This window comes from Melospiza melodia, chromosome 6 (assembly GCF_035770615.1).
Source record: "Melospiza melodia melodia isolate bMelMel2 chromosome 6, bMelMel2.pri, whole genome shotgun sequence".
NCBI classification, from domain to species: Eukaryota; Metazoa; Chordata; class Aves; order Passeriformes; family Passerellidae; genus Melospiza; species Melospiza melodia.
Window position 1 is genome coordinate 62,586,339 of NC_086199.1, and position 14,043 is coordinate 62,600,381.

At 38.6% G+C, this 14,043-nt stretch overlaps 1 protein-coding gene across 1 annotated transcript in view; it reads left to right on the forward strand.

Moving 5' to 3' along the window:
- Positions 1–14,043, forward strand: part of MOB2 (MOB kinase activator 2) — a 109,795-nt gene that overhangs the window by 36,550 nt on the left and 59,202 nt on the right. The window lies entirely within an intron of this gene.

A 14,043-nucleotide genomic window follows, 5' to 3' on the forward strand; every position in this document is an offset into this window, starting at 1 on the left:
TATTTAATTTTTTCTATATTACACAGGCCAATGCTCTATTGACAAAAGCACCCCAAGCTGACAGTTCAGAGGCATTCCTGTGTTGGTAACAGGATACAGTTGGCTCAGAGCCAAGATTTTCTTAGCACTTATTAGCCAAAAGATCATAGTTGCTTTATTTCAAAAAACTTTGGTATGAAGCTATTGAAATAGCAATCTAAGACAGAGAATGCATGTGGAAAAGGGTCTAAGTGTAGCCTAACCCTTGGAGAATGGCATAGGCAGTTGGTGGCTATTTAGCTGGATTCCCTTATGGTCCATTTTCAGTGTAAGTCCTATTTTCAGTATAGAATGTGAAAGAAATGCTGTGTAGCCATTTGTTTAGCTTATAATCAGTGTGAGAAATCCTCTGCAGCTTACAAAGAGAGAAGGGTGATAGTGGAAAATTTCATTACTGGGAAGATAGATGCTATAATAAAATTGCCTGTGGCTTCAGCATCTCCTTTTTTCAAGTTTACTAGTCCATAGGGTTAGTGTCACATCTTCTGTATGATTATCTTGCATCATTTTCATGACACAGGTAGACCTAGATGCTCATAAAACTTAGAGATCAGCAATATGAACTTTAGCCTTTTGTTCCTGCTCTTCTTGCAGTCTATTGGAGTTTTTTCTGCTGACTTCCATGATGCTGAGATGCAAGGAGAATGGTCATTGCAAGTGAAATGCTAGACTGATCTTAACTTGAAAAACAGAATTGAAAACAGGGATGTGGAAGTAATGCTTAACTTCCAAGGCAGCAACTTATTTCCTAATATCTTGCCAAAAATAGTGCAAAAAATTATTTGTCCATTTACTTGCCCCTAGGGCTGTTAGCTTAGCTGTAGCTGCTGAACCAGGCCTGTGAATTTCTCATCCTACTTTAAAAGCCACAACATGTAGAATTTAACAGCTAAAGCACTTGTCATCTCCATTAATCACAGTGTGTTCATTTGTATTTGTTCATTTGCTCTGTGGGTGTATCCTGGTGGATGACTGTTGTCCAGGTGTCCAGGCAGTCACTGACTTCTCTGCTTTCCTCAGTCACTTAGCTCCCTTGGCCTTCTCTGGGTATATAAATTATGTATGGTTTTTTTTTTTCTAGGTTTTCTTTAAAGCATTACCCGTTGTATGAGTTTTAGAAGGATATTTTTTTTCCATTCCACACTCTTCTATAAAGTTTTCTAGACAGATGCTGGCTAGAGAGTCAACTAGGGAAAGGTTGGTGTGAAAGCTCACACCAACAGTGTCACCAGATGACATGGCTTCACATCAGAGGCCAAAAGTGACACTGCACTTGCTGGATTTTGATCCACCCTCACAAGTCCAGCTTTCATCCCAGTGTCTGGTTTATGAACTTAAATAAAGAGAATCCATCTTCCCAGTAGCAAGGGGATGGGAGCCACTTGGATGGCTCCATGATCATTGGATCAGGAAGGGAGTGGTTTGCTGTGTCCTCTTATGTTCCATTGACTCTACAGCTGTTGGACTTAGTTTTCTAAGATTTTATGGTCCATTCCACCTGTGTTTTATGTCACTCATATTGAGTAAGGTTTGTGGGTGGTTGGTAACTGATTTCAGTTTTAAATATCATAATTTCTAGGTCAGATTTTAAGTTGATGTAATTAGGTGGTAGCCAACCATTTGATTGTGGATGTATATATTGAATCAAATAATTTTGATGAACTTGCACCTTTTTTAATCTGTTGAGGAACTTAAGAAGGGAAGAGATAAAACAGGAACTTAAAACCAGTTTATCAGCTACACCTATTACACAGTAGATGACTGTAAATCACACAGTGGATATTTCATAACAGCAGATAAATCTCAATGAGACAATCCTAAATGTTTGTGGGAGGAGCTGTGGATATTATCAAGCAGTTAGTATATTATCCTAACAAGCAAATAGATCACACCCCTTAAATGAAAGGAGTTATCTGAAAAGGATTTGAACTATTTTGAGATTACTTAATTTTTTTTATGCATGTCTCTGAAAAAGATTTTCTAATAATCTACAAATGCTAAGAAGAATAAAAACATAGTATATGTGATAAAAATCTAGTCAGGGTAACTCATACAGCTTATTTATAGGATTTTGTTTTCAAAGTGTCCTATAAAGGAGTGGTAAATGCTCTTCAAGATCGTTTTTGTATGAGTTTTTTTCTTCTGGTCAAAATGAGAGTAAAGAAACATCTCATAGGCAGTATTATGACATGCAAATGATGAAAGCAGTAGAAGGGCATAGTCAACTAGCTTCCAAAATCAGTGGTAAAGAACAAGACTTAGACTGAAAAATGCTATTGCCAGTGTGATAGGGGCACTGCAGTGCCTCCAGACTGTGTTGCTTTTCCCCCACAAGGAAGATATATTTTTGTATAGACCTTCAAAAGACAAAGACATGTTTTGCCACCACTTCACTGTTCTGTTCTTTTCCTTTTAGGTGCTGGATTTTTAAGGTCCTGTCTGAAACGCGGAAATTTTTTGTGCCATGGTGGTTTGTCTGTGACTTCTCCTTTGCTAGCCCTCTTGGGTAGCTGAAGTTCTACAATTGGTTCTTTCTCTTGCAGTTCATTTCCTAAAGTAATCTTTCTAGCCAAGAGCTACATTAGAGCCTTTCTGACAGCTCCAGTCTTTAAATGAGGAACTGGCTTTGCTTACTGCATTTGATTTTAGAATAGTTTATGCCTAAATGTATTCTACTATGAAGCATCCAGCTTTATTTCAGATTTAAACCCTTTTGGCTCTTGGAAATAGTGTTTCAATATATATATATATATATATATATATATATATATATATATAAAATAAATCAAGTAATGTCATAGCTTTTGATATGAATAGAGTCAAAGCAGTCATGAATAAATCTAAAAATTATGAAACTGTTGTTTAGTGAAGCTTCAGTTGGAAAGATAAAGTTAAAATTTTTAAAATTTATTTTGGTATAATTTTTAGTTTCTCAAGGGATGTCAGTCATTCTCTGAAGCTTGTACATGAATGTATAATGTTGGTGAGAGAGAGAGAGACTCTGTTGGTCTTTGTGATTACAGAATACTGTGGTTCTGTTGTCTCAGAGATAAGGACTAGTGATTTGGGAGAGTCAGAGTTTGAAAATAGTTCATTGTAGGGTGATGATCCTTAATGAAAGTGAGTAATAAACTTGTGTTTCTGTCATATTTCAGAAAATCTCCTGCAGATGACAGGGATCAACAGGACTCAGAGCTGTCATCTACCTTTTGCTTCTGCATCTGCTTGTCTAAGTAGCATCTGCTTTGTAGTAAAAACTGAGCCTCTGGTTGTCTGTTCAGATCCCTTTCCTTTGCCCTTTTATTGGCTTTCTGCAGCTTTGTGGGGAGTAGATTGTGTAAAGTATGCCCCTGGAAAGCAGAGGCCGTTAAAAGGTTTAAGACAAATTTGTTTGAAGACAAAGAGGGCATTGAGGAAAACTGTGGAGAGGGATTGAAGGGCTTTTGCCGCGCAACAGAGCCTTGTCTGTGCAAGACTCAGCCTGCCTCCGAGTTCCAGCAGGCTGCCGAGGAGCAGGCCAAGAAAAGACTCTCCAAGACCCTGTTCCCTTCATCTGTAGTCTGCCATCTGGACAGAGGATGGCTAGAAGGGTTCCTGGAACGTATAGAAAGGAATCTTGAGGGCTGAAAATAAATGCCACTGGAGACAGGAAGTGTCTGAGACTAGGAGGGTTGGAGGAGGGGAGCTGCTCTGGGGGTCATGGTGCTGGCAAGGGTGAGGGGCAGATAAGGAGAGCTGCTGTGCTGCATTAGGAGGTGCACAGCCTTTCCTTCAAGCCCTGAACATCCCTCCATTTACTGCTCTATGCACTTGAGGGCATCTTACTTGTTTGTTGCAGGAGCTCATCTGAGTGATTTGGATCTCTTTTCCTTGTACAAAGGGTTACTTCCCTTAAATTTGTAACCCTTGGCATATTAGGGACTCTGAAATCAGACAGGTTTATAGAAAGATAAAGTGGTGCCAGCCACTCTGAAATCTGATCTTGATGTCATGAAGCTCTGTGTTGCTTCAGCGTGGTTTTTGGTGGGGTCTGTTGCAGTCACGTTAGATGATGTTATGAGTGAACAATGTTCCCCTGAATTTTTTTTTCATGTAGGAATGTCAGTGGGCTACAATATTTTATTCCTTTAGTGTGCTTTAGTAAGTGTTATAATGCTGGATGATAATGTTACTCCTGAGTTAGGAGGGTGGCACAGCCTTTGTATTCTTCTCAGAATGGAAATATCAGCTAATCATATCATGCATCTTTTCTTCCTGTAAGAGCTGCTTAAACCTCCAGAGAAACCTTAGAGAGAGAATTCTTTGCATCACCTGCTTTGCAGTTTTTAAGGGTAACCAGCCAGGTAACTGTGAATGTTTTTTGCTTTGTGTGCTGGCCTCTGAGTATTAAGTGGAAATGACGTAAGTTTTCATTTCTCAAGATGTTTCAAAGAATGTGGTCGTGGAAGCAGCTCCTTCCTATTACTGAGCTTTTCAATGCACACAATAAACACCTCTTCATGACATTTCAGGGCCATTATCCTCTAGAGGATGCTCTTAGGAGGCCCAGGCACTAATGCTAGAGAAAGTTACACTCTGTGCTTAACTGAGCAATTTTCCTTCTGAAAAATGAAGCTGAAAAATGAGCATATGCTCAGATATTTACTGTGTATCCCATTTCTTATTACTGACTTCGGCAGTGGAGTGTGCATCAAGTGTCAGCACTCACTGGCCTGCTAGAGCTGAGCTGTAGCTGAAAGTCTTTTCTGTGTAAGAGAGGAAGTTTCCAGAACAACTGTTTAGTCAGCTACATGTGCTGGCAGCCTTCTTTGTGAGATCACTGCAGGTAGTTTGTGATTTGATTGAAAATTAATGGGGCAATTGCAGCATGAGACCTAAGAGTAGAAGATGCAGGTTTGGAATGTGGATCATGTCAATGCAGTAACAGTAATTTTCAGGTTCCTCACAGTACTTGTTCAGCAAATAAAAACCTGTTAGACAAACCTTATTTTATTATAGAAATTCTAATTTAAATGTTGATTAATACCTCTGCATTTGAAAACCAGAAGAATATTATAAACTTATTGTAATGGAAAAAGTAGATCCTTCCACAGCAATATCATTACTGCTAGAAGATTTATCCTATTTTTGTTTCCCTCTAAATCACTTGATATATCATCCCTTAGAGTGTACCAGTAAGGACTGTAATTATTCCAGAGGCTCCACACACAGCCACCATTGGAATCTGTAATTAGGGGGAGTGCAAGCTTTCTGTGCTTAGGGTTATGTTGTTCTCCAGCTGCAGGATGCATTTCCAGCTCCACAGCACAGAGTAGAGCTGCACAGTGTTGCAAAGTGAAATAACAATTTATAGGTTTAAATCCATCTTGTTCTTGATTAAAAAAAAAAAAAAATAGTGGATAGTATGATCTCTGTGCCAGCTCATTTTCATATCATTGTCTGGAGGAGAAAAAAAATCCTGAATTCTCAAATGTCTTAGTATTGAATAGGGGTAAACTGGGTTCTTTGCTGAGAGCTGTGTGCCATGTTCTTTTCATTTGCAAACTTTTTCCCAAATGTCGTTAGTCCTTCCTCAGAGCAGCAGCTTGCCAGAAAAGGAATTTCAGTAGATTGGCCGTGTTTACATGAGTCACTACTGATTCCTTGCTGAAAGAAAGTGTGTTCTGTTATGCATATCTTGTCTTGTTGTAAATCCTGTTATTTTTTAGGTTGCTGCTGGACACTTATGTAGCAATTTTAGAAATGTTATAACCTTTCTTGGGTTATGGTATATGTGTAATTGTAGCATAGTGCAGTACAACAGACTGGATAGGGCAGGTCTTTCTTTGAGTATGAGGAAACAGCACATGAGTGATTGGGTGTAATTTTGAGTCACGCAAAAAAATCAACAAAAAAAAATCCTGTCTTCTCAAGAAGTTGGAGTTCATGGCAGTCTTTTTAAACTTTTGTTTCACAGGGAAAAATAAAGAAAAGTCCTTTTAAATTGACACTGTCCATAGAGAAGGATAAAACACAGCATAAATATTGATGCCTAATTGTTTCTAATATGCTGAGTTAAAACTTACTACAATCACTTTTCCTCTTCAAGCCCTTGCTGTTCTGCTTTTGTGGGATTTGTCAGATTTGTCATAGGAGTTTTTGAGGAGCACAGTGATGGAATTAAAAAAAATCCTGCAGGTAAAACGTGGAATTTTGTATAAATATATTCATGCAAGCACACAATCCACATGCTTTCTCTATAACAAGTTATTACTTTCTGCCTAACCTGTAGTAGGAATTGTCTCTATGTTGTCATGGAGTCTGCAATAGCAAGTTGCTGGTCCCACAGAAGGGATCTAACTGGGGTTTCTGTGATTGCACCAAAATATGTGAACTGGGAGTGGAAAGGAATGACAAGATGGCCTTGACAGCAATCCTGATTCTAATGTGTGTAAGTGGAAAGACTTTGTAGTATGTGGACTTGAAATTATTTTGGTCAGCAAGTTCATAAAAATTATAACCTGTGTTAGCAAATAATCAAGTGTTGCAGTGCTGTTTCCTAAGCCAGGTCATAAATATCAACTGTTCTTTAGGAGATGGGGGAACTGGAAGGGGCAGAAAGAATAAAAGGGTGAGACAAGGATTCTGGATTTAGTGTGTTTTGCAGGTACCTCCATAATAATTGATTTGGCATTTTTATCTTCAGAGGTAGAGATAAGACATCTCTCATGATGATCCTAATTATTTGATGTATGTATTATTACAGAACTGAAGTGTACGAGGAAAACTGAATGCTGTTAATAAAAAAAAAAACCAAAAAAACAACACAAAATTAAATAAAATGCTGACAACCTGCAACAAAGCCTTCTAAAAACTGTTATGTTGGTTATAGGACCAAAACTGGTAATGCTTCATAGAAAACTGAAGAGCCTTGGGTTTTTTACCACTTATGAAGAATAAAACTTTTCTTCACTTAAATTTCAAATGGGTGCATTTTTAAAGGTTAACAGCAGAAGTATTATAATATCCCTTTCTAACTTTCCCTGCTCCAAGCTGAGCTTTATCATTTTATCAGTATAGTGAGGGCTTTTTGTTTCTAAAACAAGCAGATAATCCATTATTGTTCTAGCATGTGGAGAGTCTGGTGATGTATATCAATGGACTATAACTTTTCATTGAATTTGCTGTCAGAAGGAAAAAAATAGGAGTGTTTTTGTGAATTATGATCTATCCCACATTTTTAAACAAGAAAGGGGGGTTGTGTGCAAGTTGACTTGTAATGATGATGTGTGGAGTTAAAACACAATGACGATTTTTCTTAATATTTGAAGTATCTGGAGAAAAGAGATGAGGGTTGGAGTGAAAGGCAGGTCAAAGCTGGAGAATCCATGCAATGTTAAGTTTGCTTTGCAGCATTTCTTTATAGGCCCTTTCAATTGTCACATGGGCACGTGAAAAACTGAAGGATCTCGTGCTGGTGTTTGTGAAAGAGTTTAATATAAAGGTTAAATACAATCATGGAGTGAGTATGGCTGCAAATTATAGGTAAGGAGAAAGCTGGATAGGTAGGGGAAGAAGTGCCAGCTCTGCTGGAGGCAGAAAGAATTCCAGTTATTAGAGGTTTCCTTCTCTCCTCACCTGGAGCTGAACCCAGCAATCTTTGCCTGGCTGCTTGTCTGGGCTAGCAGAGCAAATGCCACTGGGAAGATGCCTGTGTGTCCTGCACTGGAACTGTGTCTGTACACTCTGCGTGTGCAGCAGCCCTGCAGCCTTGGACTGCTGGCTTTGGGAACTTGGCTTGGTGGACATTGTATTCCCAGAATAACCTTAATGTACATCCTTTTGGGTATGGACCGTGCAGTACGTATCTAAAACCCAGGGGACCAAAAATATCCTTATTTATTAGTCTAGTCATATCCCTTAAAACGTTGCTCTGACTATTTACTTTCCTAAGTCCTGCTCATTGATCTAGAAGCAAGTTTAGGACAACCTGTACTGTCTTGGTGGGGATGGGTTTTTTTGGTTGGATGGGGTTTTTTTTGTTTTGGGTTGGTTTTTTTTTAATAGGTTTTTTTTTTTTAATTTGCTTTATTTTTGGGGGCGTAGTGTTTTGTTTTTTTTTGTTTTTTTTTTTTTTTTTTTTTTTAATTTTGCTTCTAAACATTATGGTTATAGGTGTTGGATTATTCTTTTATTTTACTTTTCTTAAATTATGTGACTGTGGACATAGAGCCAGGCATTTTTTGCTAATTGGTCCTTTGTTTTTTTGTTTTGTTAAAGTAAAGAAACGAGATTTACTCGGTGTAAGCGGATGTTAACATTTCCTGGTAGATAGGCTTGCTCAGTCTGTTTAAGCATCTGACAGAAGATGGTGTCAGCAGGAGGAGGGCATAGTGTGAAAATGGCCCATTATGAGCTACTCAAGCCACTGGAGTTTAAACTCTTACTCATCAACTCACTGTACTATTTGACCCTAAGCAATTTAATCCGTTTTTGTCCCATTCCGCTGTCTAAAGCTGGAGAATGCTCCACATTGCAGAGATGTAAATGGCCTGGCTAATGATGTGGTAATTGACCTTTGAAAATTGCATGCTAATTAGCGTAGTGGCTGCTTGTCCTGTTCACAGCACTGCAGGCAAGAGTGCTTTGATTACTGTAGCTTAGTGACTTTAAGCAAAATTACATGAACTTGCACTAAATATCCAAGAAAAATAAGGAAGTAAATAGCAGCAACAATAAGACATTAGATAAATCGTAGATATTACAGAATAGCATGTAAGGAAGATCACCTTTCTCAATCTGCTGTACAGGCTCCCTTTTGCCCATCTGATGGGAATAAAAAATTTGAGTGGGTTTAATGTTTGATTTTGACATTAATTCTCCTGGATCATGAATGCAAACTAGCAACTTCGTGATTGTGACTCCAAACAGCAAGCTCTAAACACTCAAGATTTATCTAAAATCCCCACTGTGTGTAAGTTGAAATTCTGTAATAAGAATTCTATTTTATGAGTATTGAAGGATTGGCTCAAGCAGGTACCCAACCCTCCTCCTGAAAATAAGGTCCCAGGCTCTGTGACTGTCATGTCTGTGTTTCACCCACTGCAGTTAATGAAGCTGTGTTCTGATGGAAATAGATGGGTAGATACAACTAGAAATGTTAAAGCAGATTATTCTACTCTAAGAATTCCTTTTAAATCTTGGAAGAAGTAAAAATGGAATCTGTAAAGAAGGGAAGTGTAACGAGTGCAGTCTTAATTAAGATATGTAGGTGGAAGAGATTTTTTGTGGGGAAAGAGTGGGCTATGAGATGTGTATCCTTAGTCATGCTTGAAGGAAAAAAAGGAATTTGATCATTATGTTTGCATGTGGGCCTGAACTGATGATGGTTAAAATCTTCCAGGAATCTCCCATATGAAAGGATGTTAAAAACTGAAATGCTTTCAGGCAACTCTAATCTACCATATGAAGGTTTTTTTACTTCATTAATTTGGCATTTAGTTTTTAAAATTTAAACTGAGTCATTCCTTGGTTTTCAGCCAAAACTGGTTCTCATCTAACCTGGGTCTTCAAGATTACTTGCTCCCCTTAAGTCATCCTTCAGGTAAAATGGCACAGTAAAAGGGTGAGAATTCCACTGGCAGCTTAGAAATCCTGCTTTTAATGTTAAATTACTCCATCTTTTGCCAGGAGGAAGATGTTTCATTCCCAAGATAGGACTGTTTACTTTGTTCTCCCTGCTCATCTGTTGCTACTGAAGAAGTATTTTGCCATGTCTCTGAAGGCATTTAAGACCAGCTTTCTAGGCTAAATGCTTTTATGATATAACACTGCATACTGGGAAGGGATACATTATGTGAGGAGTTGGGGATTGCCTTGTACTGTAGGTTTTCCCATTGTAAACTCAAGGGACTACGTGTCACTGGAAGTCTGTAAAAGCAGAAGCGTGGCCAGGCAGCAGTTGTCCAAAGTTTGGATGAAATTTAGTAGTGGGTGTACAATTTTTGATTGTATTTTTTTTTCCACTTGAGAATGGTAGCATATAAAGTAAGAATCTTTGAGACTTAGCTCTCAAGGCAACATGGTAGACAGAGTTCCATGTTTAGGAATAATGTTTTGAGAAGGTCTGTGTGTGCCCACAGATGAGAGAGTGAAGGGCAGTTGCTGAGAGCTCAAATGCAGCTTCTCTCATGGGAGAGGCATTTTGAAAGGCAGGAGGCCTAGGCACTGAGGTGTGAATAGAGAGCTGAAGATTTCTGAATTACATTACTCTTTCATTTGATGTTTGGCTTTGCATTAGTCACTTCATCCCACTAAATCCTAGACTCTATTTTGACTTCCCAAGTGTTTCCCAAAGTGTTGTTACTGCTGCTTTACACTTTGGGAACAGAGATACCAAAGTGGAAGATGCCAACTGGCAGATGTAGCAGATTTTTCATTCAAGTATCAGGGAGTATTTTATAGCCTGCAGCTCTCTCATCTTGACAGGCCAGTAGAGTTTACTTGACATTCACTGCTGTGCCTGAGCAAACCCAATGAAAAGGCAGCGTGTGGATGGTGCCCTGTGTTGCTTCATCCTCAGTAATGGGGAGGACAGAAACAGCTCTGACTTTGTGATTCTGTTTCCAAGTAGTTTCCTTTTATCTGCTTCACTTTATAGCCATTTCCTCCTGGGTTTTTCCACTGTAATGACTCTAACAATCACTGACACAGGTTGCAGGGATTGAGGGCTTTTTTCCAGAGTGCTGTTAAAATTTCCAAAAGTGCTATGTAAATGTTAGTTAATGTTCTGATGCTGTCAAATATGAGGTCCAGACTCTGACTGGGGTGAAGTATTCTTGCCTTTCTTTGAAGGATGGATGGCTAGGCTTATGCCTGGGATTTGTCTACAAAGACTTTTTGTTGAACATTTAGGATCTAGCACAAATGTGAATAACAGCAGCCAAAGTCAAATTTGGTAAGGGCTTTGTTAGGATCACCTAAAAAAGCCAGTGTTCAAATGATTTATGTTGCTGCCTTTGCCTGACACACAAATTATTTTTCACTTAGCACTTCAGAGAAGCTGTTTCATTATGTCCATTAATTTGAAGTACAGAATAATCTGCAGAAATAATATTGTATTTATTTCTTTTGAGACAGTCAATTTGCTTCTCTCTGAAGGTAAAGCATAAAGGATGTCTGATAAGTGACTCTACAAATGCAGAATGATATTTTTTATGATCAGAATTTATTCCTGATATACTCAAGTTTCCACTTTTGCCTTCTTTTCATACCAGTCAGCAACTGATAGATTAGCTTAAAACTTCTGATTATAGTTGGTTTCCTGTAATGTATGTGTTGGTTTTACAGTTTTTGCTAAATGTGTGTGTCCCACCCCCAGTTCCCACACACAATTCCTTAGGTCAAAGCCAGCCATATTTCATGGGTGCAGAAGTGTTCCTTTGTTGAGATTTGTACTGCATACTGAAGTGCAGAGAGCTCATCAGTGTGTGCCTTACCAACAGACCCTTCTGAATTAGGAACTGCAAAAGAACCACTTACTGGCTGCCAGATTTGTCCTTATTGACAGCTGTAAATGTTGAATTCATTGAATAGATAATTTAGTTTATAATATTTGGCAGTAAGCATCTGTATCAGCAGTCTGAATTCGGGATTGAAGTAAATTTCCTTTACCCTCGAGTGAGAGGGGCATTCCAGAATCCCTACAGTGAGTCTGTGCAGAAGCAAGGGTAGTAATTGAAGAGGTGAATGAATCTCTCAGGGTGCTGGGGAGGATGTGCAGGACCAAGCTCATGATCAAGTTTAAAAGGAGATTCAGTGTGAGGACCTGGTACTTTTAATTTGTTTCAATTTAAAACTATTACAGTGACTGAGCACATATTGTATACCTGTTTTACTCACCTATGTATGGCATGTGATCTGTTTTATCAAACTCACATATGTGTTATCCATTTTATTTCCTGATATCTCTTGTATTTAATGGCTTGTTCTGTATTTGACCAAAATTACAACCTTTTTTTTAGTATTTAAAGAATTTTCCTTACTTCACTTTCTTGAGGGTTCTCTATAGAGAAAAGTTTTGCTTGTTGGATATGAGGTTTTTATATTGAATCTAGGTACTGTTTCATTATTAACAAAACCAATCCAGCTTTAAACTGTTTTAGTTGAAATACTGCTTGTAGCTTTTAGCACCTTAGTATAAGACCACTTGGCTAAATTAAAAGAAAAAGGAAAGGATAAAAGGAAAGAAGCCAGTTGTGCCATAGAAAATGTGGCTAGTTTTCTTTCTGCTTGTTTTGTAGGCTTCAGGGATTTCTATGTGCCTGATCATGTTTAATTTTAGCTGAAGTCTCTTTCTCAGAAATGTCTCTCCTGTTCTCCCTCTGTGGTACTTCCACACTTCTCCTGGATTGTATCATTAGCTAAATTTTGCAGCAGAGACTTTTATACCGCCTGGGACTGGTTGGGTGGAGCATGTTGGTAACTCATACAGTTCTTTCCTGTTCTTGGGCTGAAGGGGCAGTGCCTGCTCTAAATTACCTGCTTGCTGCTCTTGCCAAGAACATCAATCTTCTCTTACTATTTTTTATGTAACTTTATGAGCCTTCCTTTGAGATGCTCAGAGTTTTGGAGGCTGATCTGAATGGGGGTCTTCATGCTCTGCAGCCCTGTGCCAGAGTTCTATAAATACCTGCTGTCCCCGTGCCCATCTCTGTGAATCAGGGCAGCCTTCACCTCCTACTAAAGCATTTCTTTTGCCACAGCAGTTTTGTTAACCCTGTGTAAGGACCTCTCTCTAACACCAAAACTAATTACTGAATTCTGCCCAGCTGCTTCTGTTTTTAAAACCTAAAAATCATTTAAAGTAAATTGAGGAGACTGCACTCGAGTACCGTGAAGTCCAGTAACAAACTTCACATTATGTTAACTCTTTTGGCCCTTCCAAAGAGCAATGTCTGTGTTCCTTTGCTCCAAGCTCATCTCCCAGAAACTGCCCCAAGTGGGGAATCAAAGCAGGCAGTGTGCCAGAGGTTTGTGTTTCAGACAGTTTGGCACACACTGAAAGCTTGGTCTTTCCTGTATTAAGCCATGGGCAGATGTCCACTAAGAATGATTAGGCAAAATTTATATAAAGGCCTTGTAAAATGGTGTGTGTGTTTTCCTTTCTTTTTTTCCCTTCGTCCCCTATCCTCTTACTTGAGACGTTTTGTGTGGGTGTGTATTTTTTTCTAAATTTATAAGCCCTGGCTTTTGCCCTGGTCCGGTAGAAAGCACTCCCCCACCCTTTTCCGTTTCCAGGCGGATTGCTGCTCTGTTATTACAGCTCTGTAACTTTCTCCAGCACTGTCCTCCTTTGCTTATTATAAACAGCTTGCAATAACCCCTTCAGTGCTGCTGGCATTTTTGCTTTAAATCAGGACTGCCTATTGTATTCATTATAAAAAGCAAACTAAAACAAAAATCTTGTCCTAAAAAGCAGATTAAAGACTTCTCCCCTGTTATGGCTTTCTCTTTGGTTATAGGAAATTTATTACAGCTTTTATTTGTATATTGATCATTGTAGTGTCCTCATACAGGGCTTTTGGCTTGCTTTCTTTTCAATACTAAGCCAAAATCTCCAGTGTAATGGGATTTCTTTACAAGTTTGGCAAAGAAATCTCTTCAGCTCTGAAGCTGAGGCAGCACTATCTTCACATGCCAAATGAATCAGAAGAATTTGGGGATAACATTTACATCTAGCTGTCTTAGAGTCAGATTTCCTGTTCTCCTTCTCCTCTTTTACTTTTTCATTCCCTATCAAGCAACAATTGATAGTGATGTGTAAGATCTCTGTTCCTCTAATATCAGTGTAAATTAAGGCTTAATTATGTAAGTATTTAGGTAGAAGTAAGTGAACGTGGCTGACCCACTGTTTGGTGTCGTGCTGGAAGTGTATAATCAGCCCAGAAAAGCAGCCTTAAATTTGTTCTTTGTAACAATTCAGTACTTCATTGGTTATCTTGGGAATTAACTTGGACAGTCCTT